The following is a 22260-nucleotide window of genomic DNA, read 5'->3' as shown; positions in this document are numbered from 1 at the left end:
AGATATGTAGGCTCATTCTAAGCTAACGTAAACACAACAATTCTTATTTTTTCTTACTGATTATACACTCAAGAAAACATACTTATAAATATAATATTCCATTTCTGCCAATAGATCCCCCGAAATGTTACACACTGTTCCTTTAAAGACTGAGTGACAGGGCTGAAAATATAACCTGTAAATAAAGAATAGCTGAGGTAAAACAGAAGCAAAGTGAGACAGAGATATGTTGCCTTCCACAGGAAAGGACTTGGCAACAGAACAAAAGGTGGCGTCTAGGACTACAAAGTGTGCAATTAGGGATCAAGGTATCATTAAAAAGGTACTTCTGAACAGTATTATTGACAAAATTGGCAATCTACCACATACGGCCTTAGGATTTTCCCATGCATCATGGCTTTCTGCGCTGTATCTGAGACGCTCATCTTTCTCTATCACGGTTCCAGCCATTCAAAAGTGATTACAGTAATTAGGCATCTGGGCAAGAGGTGTGGTTTGTGGGCCCCTAGGTGTGTTTACTCAGCAGAAAGTGCATGGAATTGGCCCGACGCACACTTGGTGGTGTGATGGAAGTGTTCTGGGTTGTGCCCCGAACATCTGCTTACATCGTCACACACAAACAAACGCACGGGGTGTGTTCCAAATGATCCTTTCTAAATCTGGTCCTCTGGCTGTAATTTCCCCGGTAACACACAGCTTTGACACATACCTGCCTACCTAAGCAACTTTCAGCACCCAGTGGGATACACACTGACACATTCACACACACGGACCTGTGCGGGCTTGCGGACAGGTGTGAGGCAAGTCTTGTTAAAGTTGTGATGACTCTTGGTAGTTCTTTGTGCTCTTCAGCACTTAAGGGTTCATGGGTTACAGGCACAAACAGGAGATAATTGGCCAGGAAGCATATGGTGGAGCAGACAGGTGAGTCACTTCATGATTTATTATTAATAAATTAAGCTCTTTAAAAGGTCAAGAAGTATATAAACTGAACCGTTTAGTACCCACTGAAAGCAGAACTGATCTGTTGTTAGGGACCTGATCATTTCAGTCTGCCTTAGCGAGATTTAAGGCCTTTACACACTGGGGCGTTTAAAGGGAGCGAAAAAGCTACGTAGAGACCAGATCCACTCCTTCCGTTCTTACCTTTCACAATAAAAGCCCATGACATATAATATTCGCAGGCGAGTATTTTGCATTTTCGCGTTGTTTATTCGTCACGCCCCCGGTGCAAAGGCTTTTATTGTTAAGAAAACATCAATAGTCAAATAAAAATAATGAAAGAAAAGTAGCTTTTGTGTGCGCCACGGTTCATAAAGCACAACAGCAATTCTCTCTCTGACTGAATCCTCATCATTATCAAATAGCAAGAAGAATGAATGTTGCAGAGACACAATATGAACAGTCTTTATACTACCAGCCCTTAACTTTATTCTATAACAAAAACTAATCTATCAACTGATGGACCAGTCCAATGGAACATCTCTTTGTCTTGGCTTAGACAATCAACTATTGTACAGTAAAGAGAGAAACCCAAGTACACTTGGGTGCAGTTTATATCCTGCCCTGCTCCTGCTGCTTCTACTGATATCCCGTTTCACAACATGACATTTCTTTAAAACAGGCTCCATCTTTCACCCTGATTTCACCCGACTCTCCCTCCTCCTTTGTTTCTCAGTCATTCTTCCTCTCTCTCGCTCTGCCTCCTGCTTGGCTTGTGTAGTGATCTGGATCTCAAAGGACCTCGAGTTCTTCTGTGTATCAAAGCCTCACACACTTTCACTGGGAGCCATTGTGTGCACTTGGGTCAGTTGTAAAGAAAAGAACAGAAGGTGAATAGAAAAGAGAGGAGAGAGAGAAAGAAAACTTCCACGCGAGCCGGTAGCCAGATTCAGCAGGTGGGGTTATCTAATCTGCCTGATCGGGTGAGTTAATTTGAGGTGCTGTAGCGTATGCGGCACTGTACACAGCATGTGTGTGCATGTGAACGTATATGCGGAGATGTGTGTGTATGTGTATCAGCTTACCCTCGCTGTATGTGAAAGAAGTGTGGAGCCAATTGCCGAGCAGAGTTAAAGGGCAGGGAGTCTATGGCAAAGGCTGAATATAGAGTTTTATTGTGTTGGGACGGATCCACAGTCACCAGGGAGCAGGAGGGCTTCAAGGGGAAGCTCCTGTATATTATCCCTCAATCTGACCGCCGACAAAACAAATGAGCCACCAGGGAGTGCACAGCATGTCCGCAAGCATGCAACGCAGGCACACTGGGACCGGAGGGGGATGCGTAGGGGAAAACGACTGGTTTAAATCAAAGACCGGTGGACTTATTTGAACAATAATTGGCAGTTAAAGTGTTTAAAAGCAGTTTTACACTGTATTTTCCTTTATCAACACAGCAGGGTCACCGCGGGCATGTATGTTTTAATACCCTGATATCAAACTCTGCACTTTAAAGGAATATAGAACATGAAAATATCCACCCACAGTGTGCATAATGCTGAAAAATAAACTAGCGCATCATTTGTACCACTACAAAACATATCTACAAACAAAAAGCAACCAATACCTTAATTCCCTTGATGGAAATCCGAAGCTAACGATTATGTGTTTTTTAATAAAACGACTAATCCCCCAGTTTCATCGTTAAGCAACAGTAATTATCAATATATCTTAAAGTGATTTTTTCATCAGCTTAAAATCATTAAGGCAGCCACGATGGTGCTAGCCAATATTATCTGATTCCTTTTCAACAGTAATAAAGTGGATTAGCTGCTCTATGCTAAATGGATTACAATGCTAATCTCTACTATCACATTAGCACTACACAATAGACATTCCCTGCCAGACAGACTTCATTTCGCCCTCCCGAGTAGTGGGAAGGTGAGAGATGCATTGGGTAGGCCACACACATAAATGCACGCATGCAAATAAGTATTGTGTTCACACAAGCGATTGCGTGTGTAAAAACAATTGGCATTTCACTTTCACACGCTTACGTCTTACACACACACACACACAGGCTGTCTGGCTGGAGCTACTCATATGGTAATGTCGGATACTCTGGGGAGAGTGGCGAGAGTTACTGGTGCTTTTGACTCACGGAGCACACTTCCTCAGCCCTGCAGAGTGTGTGTAGTAAACAATTCCTTGATAGCTTTTGAGTGTGTGTCTGGATCCGTATGTGTGTGTGCATCTGTGGGATAAATCCATGTTATACCTCAGATCATACAGAGACAATCCTAGTCCTCCATAAAGTGACCACCCTGGCCATAAAACTGTATCCCCCTAGTGGCTGTGAGATAGAACTACACTGAAGACAGAAATAAAAACAGTGGCTTCTGTAGTAAAAGAAAATGCAGTATAGCATTAAAGCAAATAGTGGACTATTTATGAAGTCTTTGAAGACCTTTTGAGATCAGTGGCTATCCTTAATTTTCTTGGGATCTACCATTAAATTACAATTTAACACATCAGAAATACTGACAACTGTTGATAGATTTAAAAAAACAGTTTCAGCGCTAGATCTCAGAGAACGACAAAATGCGACCCTCGTGTGCAGATGGTATTTCTGCTTCTGAATCTGTCAATGAAAAATAATGTGCCCAAAGTGTCTATCTCCCTCTCTCCATGGGGCTAACAGTTAGCAGAAGGTGTGATACAGAGAGGGAAGCCATTCCGGTGTGAAAACCACAGGAGTACCCTCTCTCGGTTTCCTAGTATTGGCACTGTGCACCACAAAAGCACATGGAAATTACCGCACTTCCTCTGACTCTGCATGGGATCCATATTGAAGCAGGTAAAAAAATGTACTGGTGGAGTCATTATCTTATTATACATATGCTGCTCTACGTAAAAGAAAATAACTGTAATTGTCTTAAATTGTTTGTGTTATATTGCTCAATAAAACCAATAACTATGTTTGGTACAGATCCCCGCAAAATGTTTTTCAATGAGAATTAAAATAATGATGTAAAAATGGTCTTTCCCGCTAACATCGCAAATCATATCGCATTTGCATTATCAGTCAAAATAGTCACAATTTGATATTTTTTGCAGTAGTAATTTCATATCTCAATAACGATATATATATCACGATATAGCATGTTTTCTGGTAGTTCAATAAATAAATAGTCTATATGAAATATCCACATGGTAAAGCCTGTTTTTGTATACTCCTGTGTGAATTAAATATTAGACAAATGAAAAGTATTTTCTCATTTAATTCACAACTTTAGTGCACAAAGGAACATGACAGTTTCGAGTGAAATCATAAAGCAAAAAATAAATAAATATTTCCATATATATGCCATTTGTTCATCGCATTAAACTGAGTGGTAATGTAAAGTGTGATGTAAAAACAAAATCTTCAAATAATATTCCCTCAAAATATTTAGTTAGTATGTGCTCGTTATTATCAATTTAGACGACGCAATTGTGTATCATGATATCTCGATATAGGATTTCATCACGATAGGATTCCAGAAAGACAATAAATTGATCATATTGAATTATCGTCCAGCTTTAATCTGAGGTCAATAATGTCGTTGCCCCTCTGGAACTTTCTTCCGGTGGAAATTGCACTTTAGTACCTCTAGTTACACTTCTATGTATTTAAGATCCGCTCTGAGGACTGGTATGCCATTATGTAGAAGCTATTTACATCGAGTGGGGAGATGGATTCCCCACATTTTAGAAGGAAGTCTAGCCAATCCACAGGAGACGTAAAAATACTGCTGTAGTTGTGATGGCGGTCGTGGCTAAGTGCAGGAAATACACAGTCAAAACTACCCCCTCTGGACAAGACCACACGGGGGAACCGGCATATTGACAGTGTGCTTCTTTAAAACATACAATAACTGAAGGGGGAGGAACACTGTGTGTGTGCTTCCTGTAAGAGTGATTGGAGGACTGTGTCCTTGTCTGCTATGGCACGGGTTGCAGGGTGGCAAAAGGAAGGCTAGTCACACAGAGTTGCAGTCTGTTAAGCATGGCACCCACACTAACACGCCATGGCTGGAACACACACCATGACCAACATGCTGCTGGTGGAAGCCAGAATAAGCTGCTGACTATAGTATCACTGTGGTCTCTGACATGGGCCACGCAAACCACAGTGAGGTGAGTGGGCCGGAGCAGAATGTCATCCAAAGTCACACAGCATGCTGGGAAACTTAAATTAGCACGACATTTGTGTGAGGAATTCCACCAAAATCCCTGAAACGTGCACGGGCAAACCCGGCGTCGGTGCCAGCATTTCTGCTGCCAAGAAGGGGTCATGAACCTTTTTCTGCTGGATATCCATTGTGATAAAATGATAAGCATTGTTCCAAAATGTACTTAAAATACAAAACAGAACATTGTTTAACAACTAGGGTCTTGCAGTATATTGGTAGTGTTGGCCATCATTCACCAACTTCAACACTAAAGGAATTATGGTAAGTAATGTTGCGCTGAAAACAAAGGTAAATCATGTTGTAAATGTCTATTAGATCCTGCAAAAGTACTCCCTAGTTTAACTTTAACCTACCCTTACCATAGCTGTGCATGAAATTAGTTGTAGGTTAGGTTGCAGTGGGCTTAGTCTTAAAGCTAGAGCGTAGATACTGGTATCATATGAAGTTATTAGATAAAAGAGATGTTGACAAACTGCATAATTTGCATTTGAAAAAAGGTAATAAACTGCATTATATCTTATATCGCAATACTCGGCATATCACAAAATGTTTATAATCGGTATAATATATATATAAGATCGTACTGTGACTTATCGTGATATACTGTATATAATATCGTGGGGCCTCTAGTTATAACCATTTGAAATGATGGCCAAAACTACGAAAACTATTGTTTATCGGAGTTGATTTGTCAATTTCAACAAACTGGTAACATCTTTAAGTGATTTCATTTTCAAAAGAAGTTCAGGAGTACAACCAAAACATACACATGTGGGTCTCCTGGGGGTCTCCTCTGTAAGCCCTTGGGTCCCTACCCTCTCCAAGATATCAATCAGAAACAATTTGGAGCAGCCACATGCCAAATGCCACTGTCACCCGACCTGCCACACTTAGCTCAGGTTTCGACCCCTCTTTGTCAAACCACAGCAGAGCGTTAGGTATTCAACCAGGCAGGACAGGCAGGACATGCAATAAGAGAGCCTAGGAAGAGAGACAGCCAGAGACAACTGAGGAGAACATTCACTGTGAAAGAAACAACGTATCGTCACTACATAATGGCAATGTGTCTCTCCACGCATCCTATTCATACCGACAGCAATACAATGGCGGCTGTCTGATTGGCCAAATCTGTCCAGCTCACTTCCACATATGGCAGACAGAGAGAAAAGAGGGGGTGAGGGGGGGTGAGAGAATAACAGAAAGGAAAGTGGGCTAGGAGGCGGACTGGATCCATCTCTCAGTGTCAATCAATGCCAGGACAAACCCTCCACTTCCACATTCAATGCCTCAATATATAGCTTCGGGCGAGATGGACTGGTGCGAGACTAGTGGGGGAGTGTGGATGATTTGACATTAATCTCATAGTATTAACGAGGATGTAGCGCGCTAATGCGGGATGCCAGGCTGGAGCAGAGACTCGTATACGATGCGCCAGGAGTTATTACGGACAATAAAAGATTGTTTTTTATTCAGTCTGAGAGTAAGACTGGCCAGAGAGGAAGGCAATGAAGATATGTGGTTTTCTAAAACAAGTACTGCAGGTTGACACATGAATGACTAATGCCATGGTACTTGTACATTTACAATGTCTTTTTGGCGTAGTATTTTATGTTTTATGACAAGCTATAATGGAGACATCTTGCAGTTATCCAAAAGGTACAACATGAACTCAATGTTTTACTGCTTTTCTTTATGGAAGTAAAATATTCATTCAGTTTATTAAAGACACTTAAAAAAGAATCCCCCCTCCTTTCCTCCTGGCTCGACTCCTCTCTCTCTATAGGAGGATGAGTGGGCAAAAAAATAACACAGAGTGGAGGTGAACTCATTCTGTGCTTTAATTCACTATTCTCTGTTTTATGTTTGCGATTAGGCATATCTGCTACACAGCGGGATTTTAATTAATGCATCCCACTCCCCACCTCCCACCCCTCGACGCCTGCAGTGTGAGGAAAGGTGCTTTGTGGGTGCAAATCAGGGAAATGTCACTGTTAGCAGGGAAGTAACTACAGAGACGTTGCGTTGGCAGTGTCGAAACCTAATGCAGAAACTTGACCTCTCCAGTGGCCCTCCTGTCGGGTTTGGTTTTACTGAGGTTAATCCTCTGCAGAGGTTTTATTTTGGCGGGGTTGTTTAGGAACAGGAGGTTAAAAGAAACTTCTGGAAAAACCTCCACAACTCTGTGCAATGAGATGAAAGTGGTGTAGCTGAGACTAATTAGTGAGTGGCCGGGGTAAAGCTGTGTCAATGCAGCAGCAATAACTAAAGGCTGGCCCACACGACAAGATTTTTCAATTCTTACCAGATGAAAATGTGAGAGACCCCACACATAACGACATGCTGTGTTAAATTGAACAGTTTTGCTCCTATAGTAGTGTGGTGAGCAACGATTTGGCCAATGCAGCACAACACACACTAACAGATTCATTCATGAACAACAAGAGTCTCGACACTCAAAACCGGTAATCTCGCGAAATCTCTCGTGATCGATCGTGACCAAAACCACAAAGTTATATCTAGTGAAGCCCTCACCGACAGTGAGGGTCGGGAGGCTGAGGCGGGAAAAGCCAACACTAGGATCAGCATTGAGTCATGGCGAGACCTTCGTCTGGTCAGCTAACATTATGGCCAAGCAGGTGAAATATAGAGTGATATTGTGGTTTTAGCTGACGTGTGTCGACTCACTGTTTTGAGCGATGATCGTTCAGGTCTATTTAGAGCGAGCAAGCGCGAGCAACAGGACGCTGACTTTCGTTGACTTAACGGCCACAGGTGTCGCTGTTAACAAGCATTTCTGATTCTTATAAACAGTCCCTTTAACATACCTCACCCCACAAGAATATCTGGAAAGATAATCTTTAGAACCATCAAAAAAGGGAGGAATCGGGGCCAAAAATTGTCTTGATTCTCGTGTAGTGTGTACCCGGCATTGGGAGGAAAAGGGAACAAAACAAAAAATCAATTTTAAGTTTTGTGAGTGATGGAAGCAACAGGCACTCGTGTTTGTTTCTATTGGTTGCTACTTCAGTCTCCACCACCTCACATCTGGGATCTGACACTACAGCAGACAGAGCCGCCGGGGGACCCCTGGCTCAGTGACTGACCGTTGTGGCATTAAAAGGTGTGGTACCTGTTAGCCTGCAGGTCCACCCGGCCTACTAATCTAACCTTATCCCCCTGCTGAGAGATAGACAGAAAAAAAAAAAGCAAGAGGCAAAGAGGAGGACAAGAATGTTATTGTGAGGGGCTGATGGTGTTGGACGTGAAAGGGGACAAGTGTCTGGAGGCTTCCTAACTCATTTCTCTCCCCCGCTCTCCTCTCCTCTCTCAATCTCCCCCATGGCTTCAAAAGGGTGAGTGACAGGTCTCCCTGCTATCATTGCCTTCACTGCTGAGCTGCCTTAGAGCGCTGTGACCAGGCAGGGGGCTCACTGCTCAGCTTTTGTTACTCATTTCCCTCCTCTGCTATTGCTTTTGCTCTTTTTCCCTCTGACTCTCTCTCTCTCGTTCTGTCCCAATCTGTAAGTCATGACTAAAACACCTGCAGGTTTATACGGCCGGTCCAATCTTGAGAACATTTGTGACCGTTTGACTTCTAACAACTCACTCAGTTTTTTCCGATTTACTTTCTTCTACTGTTCTTTACAAAATGTCACATCCTCTGTATGGGTATGTTTGTTGTAGACTCTATTCATATTTTCTATGTTGTCTCCCATTCATGCGCCGTCTTTTGATTGTGCTTACACATTTTAAGACTCGCTCCACCATCAGATGCGACCGGGAATAAAAAAAAGCCTTGCAGAATGTTTTTTTTTTTTTTTTTTCATTTCTCCTCACAAACCCTTTCGGTACAGTATGTAGTTATTGATGGTACCCATTTATTCCAAATAATAGAGCAAACAGGCCTGGCACTTGAAGCTGTAATCTACGTGGAAGTGGACAGGAAGGGCTCTTCTATCAAGTCAAAACACACAAATGTATTCAATGTGCCAAGTGAACAGCAATTTGGACAATTGTCTGCTTCCAATTCATTATTCAACATCAGAGCCAGGGCTCTAAACTAACTTTTTTCAACATCCTCCCGGAACTGTACCAAAATACAACCTAAGCCGGGTACTTTTCTTTCAACTCTCATCCTGATTTCGTCCCAAAATTAATTTCCTTAAGCTCGAGCCCTTTCACAGTGTACAAAATGCCGAACTCGAGGCTTCAAAACGGCAGTCCACAAACCAATGGGTGACATCCCGGTGACTATGTCCACTTCTTATGTACAGTCTATGTCAACAACTGCTCTATCTTTTATTCTTGTTCCTCTCAGTCACCTCTTTCTGTTTTCATGGTCTTAATTTCTTCGTCCATTTTTCCTTGCCATATGCATCATTCCATTACGTTTACTGTGCAGAGAAGATGTAAGAGCTTGTCTCTCTCTCCACAAAACCCTTCTATTCCTCGTCCTTCTTTCCCTCTGTCTTCTCCAATCCACTTCCTCTTTCACGGTCTCATTAGAGCCGCAGCAGGGTGTTAGAGGCGACAGGTAGAGATCTCCTGACAGACCTCATTTAGTGCCGACAAATACCTGGTCTGGCTGAGAAAAAACCCCTAACCACATTTCTCTTTCCGAACCAATTATTTCCTCTTCTGTTTTTCTTTTCTTCCGCCGTTACTCTGCAGCGATAAGAGCCGCTGTTCAAGCTGCCGCCGCCGTCGCTGCTGCTGCAGCCACTGGCTGGGCCTCAAGGACCCCACAGAGGCAACGGCATAATGTGAGCGCACATCACCACCTGTGTCTCTATTAGCGGTGCAACCCGGTGGCGGTGATACAGAGCGGTGTGCGCCCCATTATATTTTGTGACCAGAGGCCACTGTGTGAGAGCTAAAAGGCTTTTGGGAGCCATTAATGAAGTCAACATGCTCCCCGGAGTAGCGAAGGGCACCAAATCAGCCTATTGTGTCGAATCAAGACTTGGCCTTTCAGGCGACCCAGCAGTGCTCAAAACCCACAGCTATGGATGCCATTCATTTGTAAGAGTGCGGCAACCAAACTGTTTCAGCAGGTTTAATATTATCAATACAGCCTGCTGGGTATAAGCACGTTGAGTTTTTACTCAGGGAGCTGTGTGTGTGTGTGTGTGTGTGTGTGTGTGTGTACTTGACAGAAAGGGAAAGGTTTGTATGCAGTGTGTCCACACCTGTGGGAATTGTAGCACCCAGGAAGCTGGACATATGGTGGAGCAAGAAGGTTGCCTGCTTTGATGTTAGAGAAGCAGAGGGAAGACGAGGAAGAGATGTGGATAGAAATATGTACCTCAACCACTCCCTGTAAATGAAATAGGTTCCACTTTAGGAATCTATTTATTGTGACAGTTTGCTATAAGCATAAAGTAATAAATATCGCACTGACTTAAGGGGGTAGTTTGGATGTTTTTAAGTAGCGTTGTATGAGGTACTTATCATTAGTCAGTGTATTACCTACAGTAGATGGCGGTCAGCACGCCCCCAGCTTGGAGAAACAGACAGGAGTTATCACACGGAAGCAAAGCAATGTACTGCTGTGGACGGCGTCGGCAGCAAAATTAATTTTAGCCACCTAAAAGAAAGGCCAACCTAAAAAAAATCAATATCAGTTTAAGTGTACGCTATATTTAGAATCTGTTCACCAGTTTATCTTGCCATCAGACAGCCCTCTCCGACGGGGAACTGAAGCCGTTGTATCCATCTCTGCTCTCGCCAAAGCAACCAGACTCCATTGAAAAAACATGTAATTTTACCTCACAGAACACAGGAGTTGCTGGTATACCGCTGTCTTGATCGGTTAGTTAGTTTGTGCTATTGTGTGACTTTGGTTAGTTCTGATTCACCAAAGTCACACAAAAACACAAACAAACTAACCAATCGAGGCAGCGGTATACCAGTAACGCTCGTGTTTGGTGAGGTAAAATTAATGACGGTAAGGTAAACCAGCAAAAATATTTTAAATACAGCGTACACGTAAACTAATATTGATTTCTTATAGGTGGCTAAAATACGTTTTGCTGCCGGCCCCGTCCACAGCAGTACATTGCTTTGCTCCAGTGCGGGGTGTGTCGACCGTCATCTACTGTAGGTAATACACTGACTATTCCTATTACAATTACTACTCATACAACCCCACTTCAAAACACCCGAACTATCCCTTTAAAGTTAAATGAAAATGGGGGCACTTTCTATTTCTATTATAAATATTAACATATTTGTGTTTTCTTGCACCACCAACTTTCTGTTTATCACAACACTGCTCCCTCATTTCTCTGCCTCCTTTCCTCCCACAATGACTGGCATGCAGCCTTCATATGGAGGAACTTTCCAGCCAAAACCTTTGCCCAAATCGCAGAGAGCATATGGAAGCTTGTTTGGGAAGTTGGTTCGGTCCAGGCTGACGGATGAGAAAGCAGAAGACCAAAAAGTCCCACAAGTAACAATGGAAGGACAACATTGCCCATTCTTCCACCGAGTCACATAAGTAAACTTTTTATTAGTTGACCACATCCTGCTTCCTTAACTGTCAATCACCAATTTATCCAACTGTTGAGGTCAATGAATAGAGGATCTGTTTGTTTTTTGAGACTAAGATAACCTAAGGTCACGATTAATTGGACGCACAAAAATAGCAATGTTAGGAAAACCTCAGATTACCTAGAACAGGTATCTAGATGAATATGAGCTCTTTACATAATGGTCTGGTGACGGACTTTGATCAACACTCACAGGGTCATCTCACAAACACCCCCGCGGTGACCTTTACCCATCTCTATGTAAGGTCGTGTTTCACGCCACAATGACAGGGGTGCATTCTTTCATCTTAACGGGGGACGAACTCAATAGGCTTTTCTTGATTGGAACGTACTCCGCTTCTATAAATGTCCATCAGCAGACTATCCAACCACGGTGGTGGAGAAGGGCCAGGTCCCCAAAGAGATGTCTAGGTCTGATAATGACCTACTGACAGCCTCGGATCAACTTTAGAAAAAAGGGACGACTTTGAAAACTCTTTCGTCACTTTTTGTTTTCCAGACTGTGCTTTGTTGTAGCGGTTATCTATCGCTTTCTTTCACTGCTTATCAGTCTGTCCTCTCCTCTCTGGTCAATATTAATGTTCGGCTTGTTTACCAGGGTAAACAGAGCAGTTCATTGACTTCAAGGGTGTGATTGGTTTCCTGGGAGATAACGCATTCACAAACTTGCGCTTAAGAAAATGCCAAGAACTGCTCAACAAACCTGAACTTTTAACTGCTCAGCCACAAAATGTGGAGAAGAAAGTGAGTAAGATATGAGGGGGAGAGAAGGCAGTGTGTGTGTCCAGGTGTGTGAATAATGGATGGGGAGCTGAGAGCCAGACGCTGTCTGAGAGCAGACATCACCCTGGATCCCGTTACCGCGTGCTGCCATCAGAATAACTCTGGAGACACACATGCACACGCCGTGCCCCCAAGTTCAAGCATCGATGCACATGCACACACACACACACACACACACACACTCGCATATACACGGTGACCTTTCTGCACCCCTGTGTTCTGTTTGTCAACACAACACTATCTCTTTCCAGTGTCTTTGCTCAGGTGCAATGCAATCACAGAGTGAGTAATGTGACACTCTATCCTCATACAACGGTTCATGTAAGGTCTTCGGAAAAGTTAGTCCTCATTTTTTGTGCGTTTTTCCAGCAACACGTGATGCATGCGTCAATTGTTGCTTGTTACATGCATGCAGTATTTTCAAAATAAACTTCACAGGAAACAACTTGGTTAGGTTTAGGCAACAAAACTACTTAGTTAGGTTTAGGAAAAAAATCACGGTTTGGGTTAAAATAACTCCTTAAGTACGGAAGTTACGTGACAAATAAATCAACGTTGACTTTAGGTCTCACATGGGGCATGAAGAGCATTCTCCTGGGAGAAAGCCGGGTGTTTTTTGACCCACCCAGCCACCATGACCTCCTCTCTACACGGTGTTTGCTCTTTATACTTCCTAGTTCACGACGACATGGGTTACATACAAATTGATTTTGTGGCACACTATATACACAAATTACGGTGCATTATTTTTCATTGGTGTACAGCTACGAACGGTGTATGAGAACAGCCTGAATATGATCAACGGGAATTTGAAAAGGTGAAGTTGATGATGTACGCATTTATCCAGCAATATTCCTGACAGTAATAGGTATAATATTCTACTAGTGTCAGCCTCTATGGTACAGACGGACTAGACTCAGTACACACACATACACACACACACATATTAAATCAATGGATCACTGACTGCAGCTGAAGATCACACATGCTCATGAATTCATGAATTATCAATAGGCTTACCTTTCGGACTTGTGTGTGTATATGTGTGTGTGTGTGTGTGTAACAGCGTGTACATGGGGAGCATTCATTGCCTACCCTTCAGTTTTATGTTGTGGTGATTTATGAGGTTCCTACCAAAGTTTCTAATTAAATAGGGAAGCACCTCACAACCAATTCCTCAGAGATAAGCAGGTGTGAATTGCTGTGTTCCCGTCCTTATTGCACATAGTATGTGTGCATGTGTGTCTATTCCCTTGTTTTCAGCCCCAAGGGCGCTTCCTTTTTTCTTTCTCATCTCTCCTCTTTGCCTTTATTCCTTTATTAAACAGACTGGCACACTCCCTCTATTATACCGCTTTTTTCCCCCACTGAAGTGAAAAATTGCGTTGCTGGCATAGCAGGGGACAGAGAGAGGGAGACAAAGAGACGGGCTGAGAGTGAGAAAATGAAAAAAAAAAAAAGAAACAAGGAGAGAGAGAGGAAGAGCAGGACAGGGGGAGAGCGAGGAATAACACTGCAGTAAACCCTCGAGGCATGTGCTATGATAATGGAAATCATTGGAGGAAAGATGGTGAGACTGAGAAAAGAGCAAGAAGACTAAAGGCCAATGTCCACTGAAAATTGTTCGGATGCATTCAATGAAGGCTGTGTGTGTAGGAACAAATACAGAACTGGTTGATATAATGTTTTCAGTGTCCAGGAGCCGCAGGAGCCGTACGTGAGCAGACATTCCTTTTGCCACATTATTAAAGTAGTGTATTTATGGTGGACCTGCATAGATTGAAGCATAGAATATAATTTTCTGAGTAAAAATGTGACGGAAGTATTATATTGCCATACATAAACATAAAAACCTGCATAAAAAAAACATATTTTAGACTACTAATAGAAAAGCCCACAAAAAAAAAACTCAATATCAGTTTAAGTGTACGCTTTATTTAGAATATTGTTACGCGTTTACTTTGTCGTCAGACAGCTATACAGTCTATGTTTCCGATGGGAAGCCATTATCTATGCTCTTGCCACCAGACTCCATTGAAAAGACCTGTAATTTTACCTCACAGAAATCGAGGGTTACTGGTTTACCGCTGCATTGATCGGTTACTTTGTTTGTGTAATTGTGCTCCTCTTGTTATTTCGGATTCATCTAAGTCACATAATAGCACAAACAAACTAACCGATCGAGGCAGCGGTAGACCAGCAACCCCCATATTCTGTGAGGTAAAATTTAATGTTTTTTCTATGGAGTCTGGTGGCTTCGGCAAGAGCATAGATAATGGCTTCAGTTCATGTCGGAAAGGGCTGTCTGAAAGCAAGATAAAGCGGTGAAAATATTTTATATATAGCATACACTTAAGTTGATTTTTTCAGGTGAGCCTTTCTTCTAGGTGGCTAAAATACGTTTTGCTGCCGGCCCCGTCCACAGCAGTACATTGCTTTGCTTCCGTGCAATAACTCTACTGTAGGTAATACACTTGGTATGGATAAGCACCTCATATAACCCCACTAATATGTGACCCACTTTAATATGCAATTGGGTTTTTACTAGTTATTCCATAAATTGTATCCCCTTGTTGACACACGATTGGAAACTATAGTATCAACTGTCTGAGCTAAAAGAGCTTCTGAATTTGGACTGAGTGTGTAAAAACTCAAAAAACAAACACCATATGTAATATTTGGTAATAGAATTTTTGGACTCCACCATCAAAACAATCCTGAATAAAATCACGTTTGTAGCCCCAGGTGGTGCATGTTTTCTGCTGGCATCTGAGTTGGAGACATCATATTACCGCTCAAGCCAATTATTTTTGTAGTGGACATTCGCCATAAGAGAGTGCTAAAAAAAAAAGAGCAAGGTGAGAAGGAAGACCAGAAATGCTGTATGTACCCGAGAGAATCAGAACAGTTTAAAGCGCCAGTGTGTACCATTTCAGGGGATCTATTAGCAGAAATGGGATATAATATTCATAACTATGTTTTCAATAGTGTATAATCGCCTGAAAATAAGAATCATTGTGTTTTCCTTAGCTTAGAATGAGCCCTTCATATCTACATAGGGAGCGGGTCTTCTTCACGGAGTCCACCATGTTGCTCCGCCATGTTTCTACAGTAGCCCAGAACGGACAAACCAAACACTGACTCTAGAGAGAGACTTTCACGTTTTTACGTTACCTGAAGGCCACTGTACAGTTCTCCAACACGCTTGTGAAACTGTGTTACTGTGAGCCGCTGAGTGCAAAACCGTGGTACCGCCAGCCGCAGTCTGACTTCCGTTGCTCCTAAAGTAGTGTTATTATGGTAAGGATGGCAAGGCGAACGGCGTTATCAAGGTTTTGTACTCAGTGGCTCACGTTACCTCAGTCTTGGAAAGAGAGGAGTGAGCGGTGGGGTACTCAGTTGGTTCCAATCTGCAACCACACCACTGGATACCACCAAATCCTACACACTGTCCTTTTAAGTCCCTTCTATTTTCTTTTCTTTTCTCCTTTCCAAACATCCACCGGAGGCAAACACATCGATCACAACACAAGTTCATTTCTACGTCTCCCTGTATTCACCCTGAATTATGTCTCACCCTCTGGAGTTGTTTCATTAGGCTACGACCCCACTTAAGCTTTTACACGGCAACAGGTTTTTCTTTGGGCTTGTCAGAAAAAGAAATCACTACGATGGATTAGTCTGAGCGACATTCATTACCAGGTGGTACGGCAATCACTTCAAGTTTTGTGATGAAAGCTACATCAAATTCATTTTGATTTCAAGAACTAAAAGAGTCATGAAAATGATTTGTGACCTGGTCATGAACTCATTCGGCAAAACCTGTATTATTTAAAACACATTTCATCTCTCATACCCCATGAAGACATCACACGTATAAGCCGTCCTTTCACTGACTCCACGGGAGGGTTTTCTAAAATTAGCGCCCCTTTATCAAGGGAGCGCATTAAGACTTTCACGCCCATGCATTATGCCGTAGCACAAAAGCAATGTTTTGTGCATGATAAAGGAGGCTTCGCAGTGGGAGTCAAATAACTTTGGCGCATAAATAAATAAGCGCATTGTTTCAGGATGGTTGGTTATCTAATCACAAAGACGGCAGAACAAATAAAAGGAGCATGTGAGCTATAAAAGTGATACCTTCACAGCTATGTTTGTTTGTGTGTGAGCATCTAGAAGAAGTGTGTGTAATTACACAGGCTCAAAACATGGAAACAAACATATTAGCTACTGTAGCGTAAAAACTAATGAACATACACAGTTGGAAATTAAATTCTGGGTCGATACTAATGCTAATTTGTCAAAGCACAGATTGTTAATTTTGAATATTTCTTCTCTATTTCTCTCTTCAGACTTTAAGTATGTGTGGAGAATTTGACTTTGCTGTTATGACATCTAATAACTCTGTCTTACTTTTAACTCCCACTCTCCCTCGTCTCCTCTGCACTCTTTTACCGCCTCCTCTCCGTCCTCCATCTCTCAGTCTTATTATCCACATTCAGTTCTCCTCTGTCTACCTATTCTGCCCTTTTTTTTTTTACGATGTGACATACCAAAGTATGACGAGCAAACAGGCAAACCGAGTGCCCCTGTCGGGAGCAGAGCAATCCTGAATGACGGACAAAAAGAGACAAAGAGGAGAGATTGAGACAGATCAACTGGAGAACGTTTCAGATAGAGATGGGTGTAAGCTGCACGAAAACTCGCGCGACAGATAAAAGTTAATTCTTTCTCGGGGAGAGACAGAAAGAGAGGCAGAGGAGTCTAAGAGGATATTTGGTGAATGGAGCCTGTCAGCTCGCGTTGTGCAGAAATCCTCTTATACCTCAAAATTTCAATTAGGTGAGGAAGCGTTTTGGTGCGGCGCGCTTCTCTCATTCTGCGCAGGAAGTACAAGGTGCACGAGGTGGGATTTGTCACAGCAGCGACAGGCCCGCTCCACCTACATTATGATTCAAAGGACACACACACAAACACACAGAAGAAAAAGCTCCCCCCTTCCACCTGCCAAAGCCATTTCGAGTGACAACAGTGGTACACTTGATGCTACTTCAGTGTTCAGTGAGCAGTGTTGCAATTGAGTTTGTTCCACTGAAGAGGATCTGAAATTTAAACTCCACAGGTTTGTGCTGGGCTGCTGTCGCCTGTGTGACAGCTACAATTACACTACGTGTCAACCTCTCCCAATGACACTGACTTACAGTAATTACAATGCCAAATGTAGCGGGCCCATTTTCACGGTTTTCATTTAATTCCCACCTTAGTGTTTCGCTTTCATTTTTAACTTGTCTGTCATCATCTCCCTGACTGTCATACGTGATAGAAAAAGAACCAAAATAGCAAATTAAAATTCTGCAATTATATTAAAAAGAACAATGAAGGATGTAAAGATATACTAAGTAAAAAATAGTTTCTTTATGATGTAACTAGCTATTCTTTATTCTAAGAAACAAGTATACTAAACTGAAATAGCTGTCTGGCAATACAAAAAAAACAGACTTTCTTGCACCAACACTAATATTCCCCTTTCTAACTCCTTCCTTCTCCAATCCATCTCACTTCCAGGTGAGTTTTCTCCTTCCCTCATCCTCTCACTCTCCCATTTCTCTCCTCAAAGCATTTCACCCATTTTGCCATCCATCCCCTCAGCGTTCTTTACAAACTATTCATCTCTTGTTACCCTCTCTCTCTTTTACCCTTTCTTTCTCTGCCCATCTAGCCCTTCTGCTCCTTTCTTTCCCAAAACTCTATCCTGCCGTTCTCTTCCTCTCACCTCTCCCCCCCCTCGCTCTATTCCCAGCTTCCCAGCTGGCTTTCATCTTCCCCAGGTTAGATTACTGTAAAGCACTGCCTGTCTGCCAGCATTCCTGAAAGCTTTTCATCTCTGCTCCGATTCATCTGGGGAGACAGAGAGAGCGAGAGAGCGCGGGAGAGAGGGTGAGGGAAAGAGAGAAAGAGAGAGAGAGAGAGAGAGAGAGAGAGAGAGAGAAAGAGAGAGAGAGAGAGAGAGGGGAATGTAGAGGATGCAAGCAGACAGAGAGAGAGAGCGAGAGAGAGAAAGAGAGAGAAGGCTGTGTTGTGCTACAACTATGGATTTCAGAGCCTTAAGTGGTTAACCTGCACTGCACACTGCATTGGCTGATGGGAAATTTCCCCGCTGGTCTCTTGGCTGTCTGTGAAACGCCCACTCAGAGCTGAGAGCACACCTCACTGGGGACAAATATGTGCACACAAAGGCAGACGTTGGCAGAGGCAACACCACAAACGGAAATACAAATGTAAACACAAACAACTTACACAATATCATGAACGTACACACAAACCAGCGTATGTCATTTGCATGATATCAGAGAAATAAAATAAAACCAAGAAAATTGCTCAAAAGACGCAAGAAAGAGGAGAAGAAACTATAAAAGGACACATGACTGATACCCTTTTCCCACCAAAATTAGCCCGTATCTGCAGGGGAAGAGAAAGCCCGCTAAAAATAGGTGATGGACTCTTTTCCCGTTGCGAGAATGCCATGACGTTGCACTGACCTTTCTGTTTTTTTTCCCTGCTGCGTTACGTTCAACGTCACAGATGTGCCGGTTGGCGCCGGAAGCATGGTTACTAAACCGTGAAAATATTATGGTGGTTACTTACTTTTTATATCTGCTCCTTATTCAGTCTCTCTTTCAAGGTCTCAAACCAGAGTAGGTGATTGTTGGTCAGCAAGGTAAAATTACTGTTTCTGTAAATGGAGTCTGGTGGCTTTGAGGAGTGCATATTAATTGTATGTTTTGTACATTAATAAATTATAATAATTGTCCAAATTCTTGTTGATTTTATTGATCATATATTCACTTCAACGAAGCGTACATAGCTTCGCACAGGGGTGCGGAAATTAGCGTGTCCACCCGGGTGTCATGTTTCTATCAATTCCAATCGGAGCTGGAGCCGATAAATACCCGTCACTACTGCAGAGTTATTTGTCCCAGGAATGAATTTTAACCTTTCCCACTGAAGACAAAAGCCAGATGTTAGTGGGTTTTTTTGTCCAGTGGGAAAGGGTTGAGATACAGTATTCGTTGATTCTTCAACATTCACTTTTTATACTCATACAGCAGCACACACACACCGAGCCGATCAACAAATCTGCAGTCTACCAAGTGAATTCTTGTTATGTTTTTTAGCATTAGATTTGGCAGCAGAATAAAACACCTGGAGATGTTTATGGTGTCATTGAGTCAAAACGGCACTACTCATCGCTACACAGAACTCTGAAATTGACGCAGCCCTGAGAGAAAGAGTGTACGAGATGTAAATGCAACAGTGCCTAAGTGTGTGTGTGTGTGTGTGTGTGTTTCTGCCCACATACATGCATTGACAGCTTACAAACAGCAGCACAGGTTTAATTACAGAAGGCCCTCCAGCTGTTTATCGCTCTGCTTCAGTGTGTGTGGGTGTGTGTTTGTGTGTTTACTGTATGTGTCTTTTTGCAACCGTGTTTTTGTTGCTGTGGAAATGGGGGGACTGTGTCAGTGGGTGAGTATCCAGCTGTAGCTGGAACATTCATGTCCAACAACTGCAACGTTTGGTTACTGAGAAAACACCATTTATACTGCTGTGTGCTGTGTGTCTTTATAAGTGTGTAATGTGTGTGCCTGTCTGTGTAGATAGCGGCACATGTGAAGATTTAAAACCAAAATGTGTTTTCTTTAATGTTTGAACAGCAAATCAGAAATAGCCGCTACAAATGCCTATCCATTCTGCATTTAGTGATACCTCCTACAGTTATAATTTTCTACAAATAACCTCAGTATCTTGAGTAGAAAACAGACTCCGCTCGGGCATGGCATGACTACTGATTTTAAAATATCACTGGGCCTCGGGCTGCAAATAACATTTATCGTAGGTATTGATTAATCTGTTGATTACTTTTTGAGATTAACTGATTAATGGTTAAGTCTATAAAACGTCAGATAATAGTGATAAATGGCCATTGCAAGTCCTGTGAACCCAAGCTGAAGTTCCCAAATTGCCTTTTCTACCCGACTAACAGTGCAAAAACCCAAAGATATTCACCTCACAATGTTTGAAAACAAGGAAACCGGTGAATATTTGGCATTTTTGCGTGATAAATGAATGATTAAAGAGATTTCCGGTGGATTCATTTTGTCAGTCAATTAAAGGTGCAGTGTGTAAGATTTGACACCATCTAGTGGTGAGGTTTCAGATTGCAACCAACTGAAACTTCTCCCGTGTGCCAAGCGTGTAGGAGTACTATGGTGGCCGACGTGAAAACTTGCAAACGCGAATGGCCCTATCTAGAATCAGTATCCGTTCTGGGCTACTGTAGAAACATGGTGACCGGCTCCGTGAACTGCTCCCTATGTAGATATAAGGTAACAAAAACACAACAATTCTTATTTTCAGGTGATTATACACTTATTATATTCCATTTCTGCTAAGATCCCCCTAAATGCTACACACTGTTCCTTCAATCAAGTAATTGTTTTAGCACCAACTGGAACAAAATTAACGTTACTGAAAACAAAAAGCATATATCCATCCATCTACTTCCTTTTGGGCAGTTTTGTAAATAGACCTTTGTATGTGAGAGCATTTTTAATATATATGCCTTTGAGCTAACTTCACCATCAGACACACAGCTACATCGACACATCTAGCTCTCATTGAACCAGGTCTATCCTCTATGATGGCGCTGTGTGATGATATGGTGCTCTGAAGTATTATGGGCATCCCTGCATGTGATATTTATGGACCTGCCAGTCTTGCGGCCCTACTCACAACTCCCACACCCTTTAATCTTACTGCTGTCATCCACTGTCACTGCCTTATGACTATGGCCTTGGCTAACTGCCAGCCGACACATAGGCACTATGTGTGTGTGTGTGTGTGTGTGTGTGTGTGTGTGTGTAGGCACTTGAGAGTGTGAACGTGAGACTGTTGAAATACAACACCATTGTATAGTACAGTGGAGTACAGTATGTCAGTCAAATATAGGCCAGAAGTGAGAGACAGAAAGGAGGAGTGCTTAGTGATAATACATGTTGTATGTCCGTATACAAACAACAAACAAAAAATACATGCCAAATCACAGCCTTCGCTCCCAGTCCAATTCCTGTATATTTGCCGCAACACACTTAATTTGGCAAGAAAATTGGGAGAGAAAGACTTGAGAGAGAAAACAAGGAAGGGGTGGGGAGGAGAACAAAACTGTCCTCCAAGCAGTGCTTTACGCTCAAACTGAATTGAATTAGCAGTTTGAGAAAATAATAATTCTTTAGTCTTTGGCAGAAACTACCGCCCCCACGCAGAAACAAAAATGGAAATTACACATAATGAATACATTAGCATGTATGTTGTGATAATTCTTATAATCAAAGCTAACAGTATGTGGTGCTTATTGGCCTAAATTATCTACAGTGTTCTCAATAGGCCCTCAGAGGCTCTTTGGTTGCTGTCCACATCGTCTGTGTGCAGATTCAGAAATAACTCGAGGCAGATGAGCGGGCTCAATGAATGAAGCGATCAACAGTCTTACAGCGGGAATAAGACCTGAACGCACACGCAAGCACGACATAAATAGACAAAGACAAGACCCTGTTGTGATAAGCATTTATCACTAAGGCGTTCCACTAAACAGCTAATTCGTCAGGCTCTGTGGGAAGCTTGTTGTGAGCGTAGAGGTGATGTGATCAGCCAAGTAAGTCATTATAAAATGAGACTATATTGTGCAAAGTTGG

General features: G+C 42.4%; 1 protein-coding gene across 2 annotated transcripts in view; it reads right to left on the bottom strand.

Moving 5' to 3' along the window:
• plxna4 (plexin A4) overlaps positions 1-22260 on the bottom strand; it is a 288054-nt gene that overhangs the window by 120267 nt on the left and 145527 nt on the right. The window lies entirely within an intron of this gene.

Source organism: Sebastes umbrosus, chromosome 23, assembly GCF_015220745.1.
Source record: "Sebastes umbrosus isolate fSebUmb1 chromosome 23, fSebUmb1.pri, whole genome shotgun sequence".
NCBI lineage: Eukaryota > Metazoa > Chordata > Actinopteri > Perciformes > Sebastidae > Sebastes > Sebastes umbrosus.
Note: the sequence above shows the minus strand (reverse complement) of the source record. Positions and strands in the feature narration are given on the sequence as shown.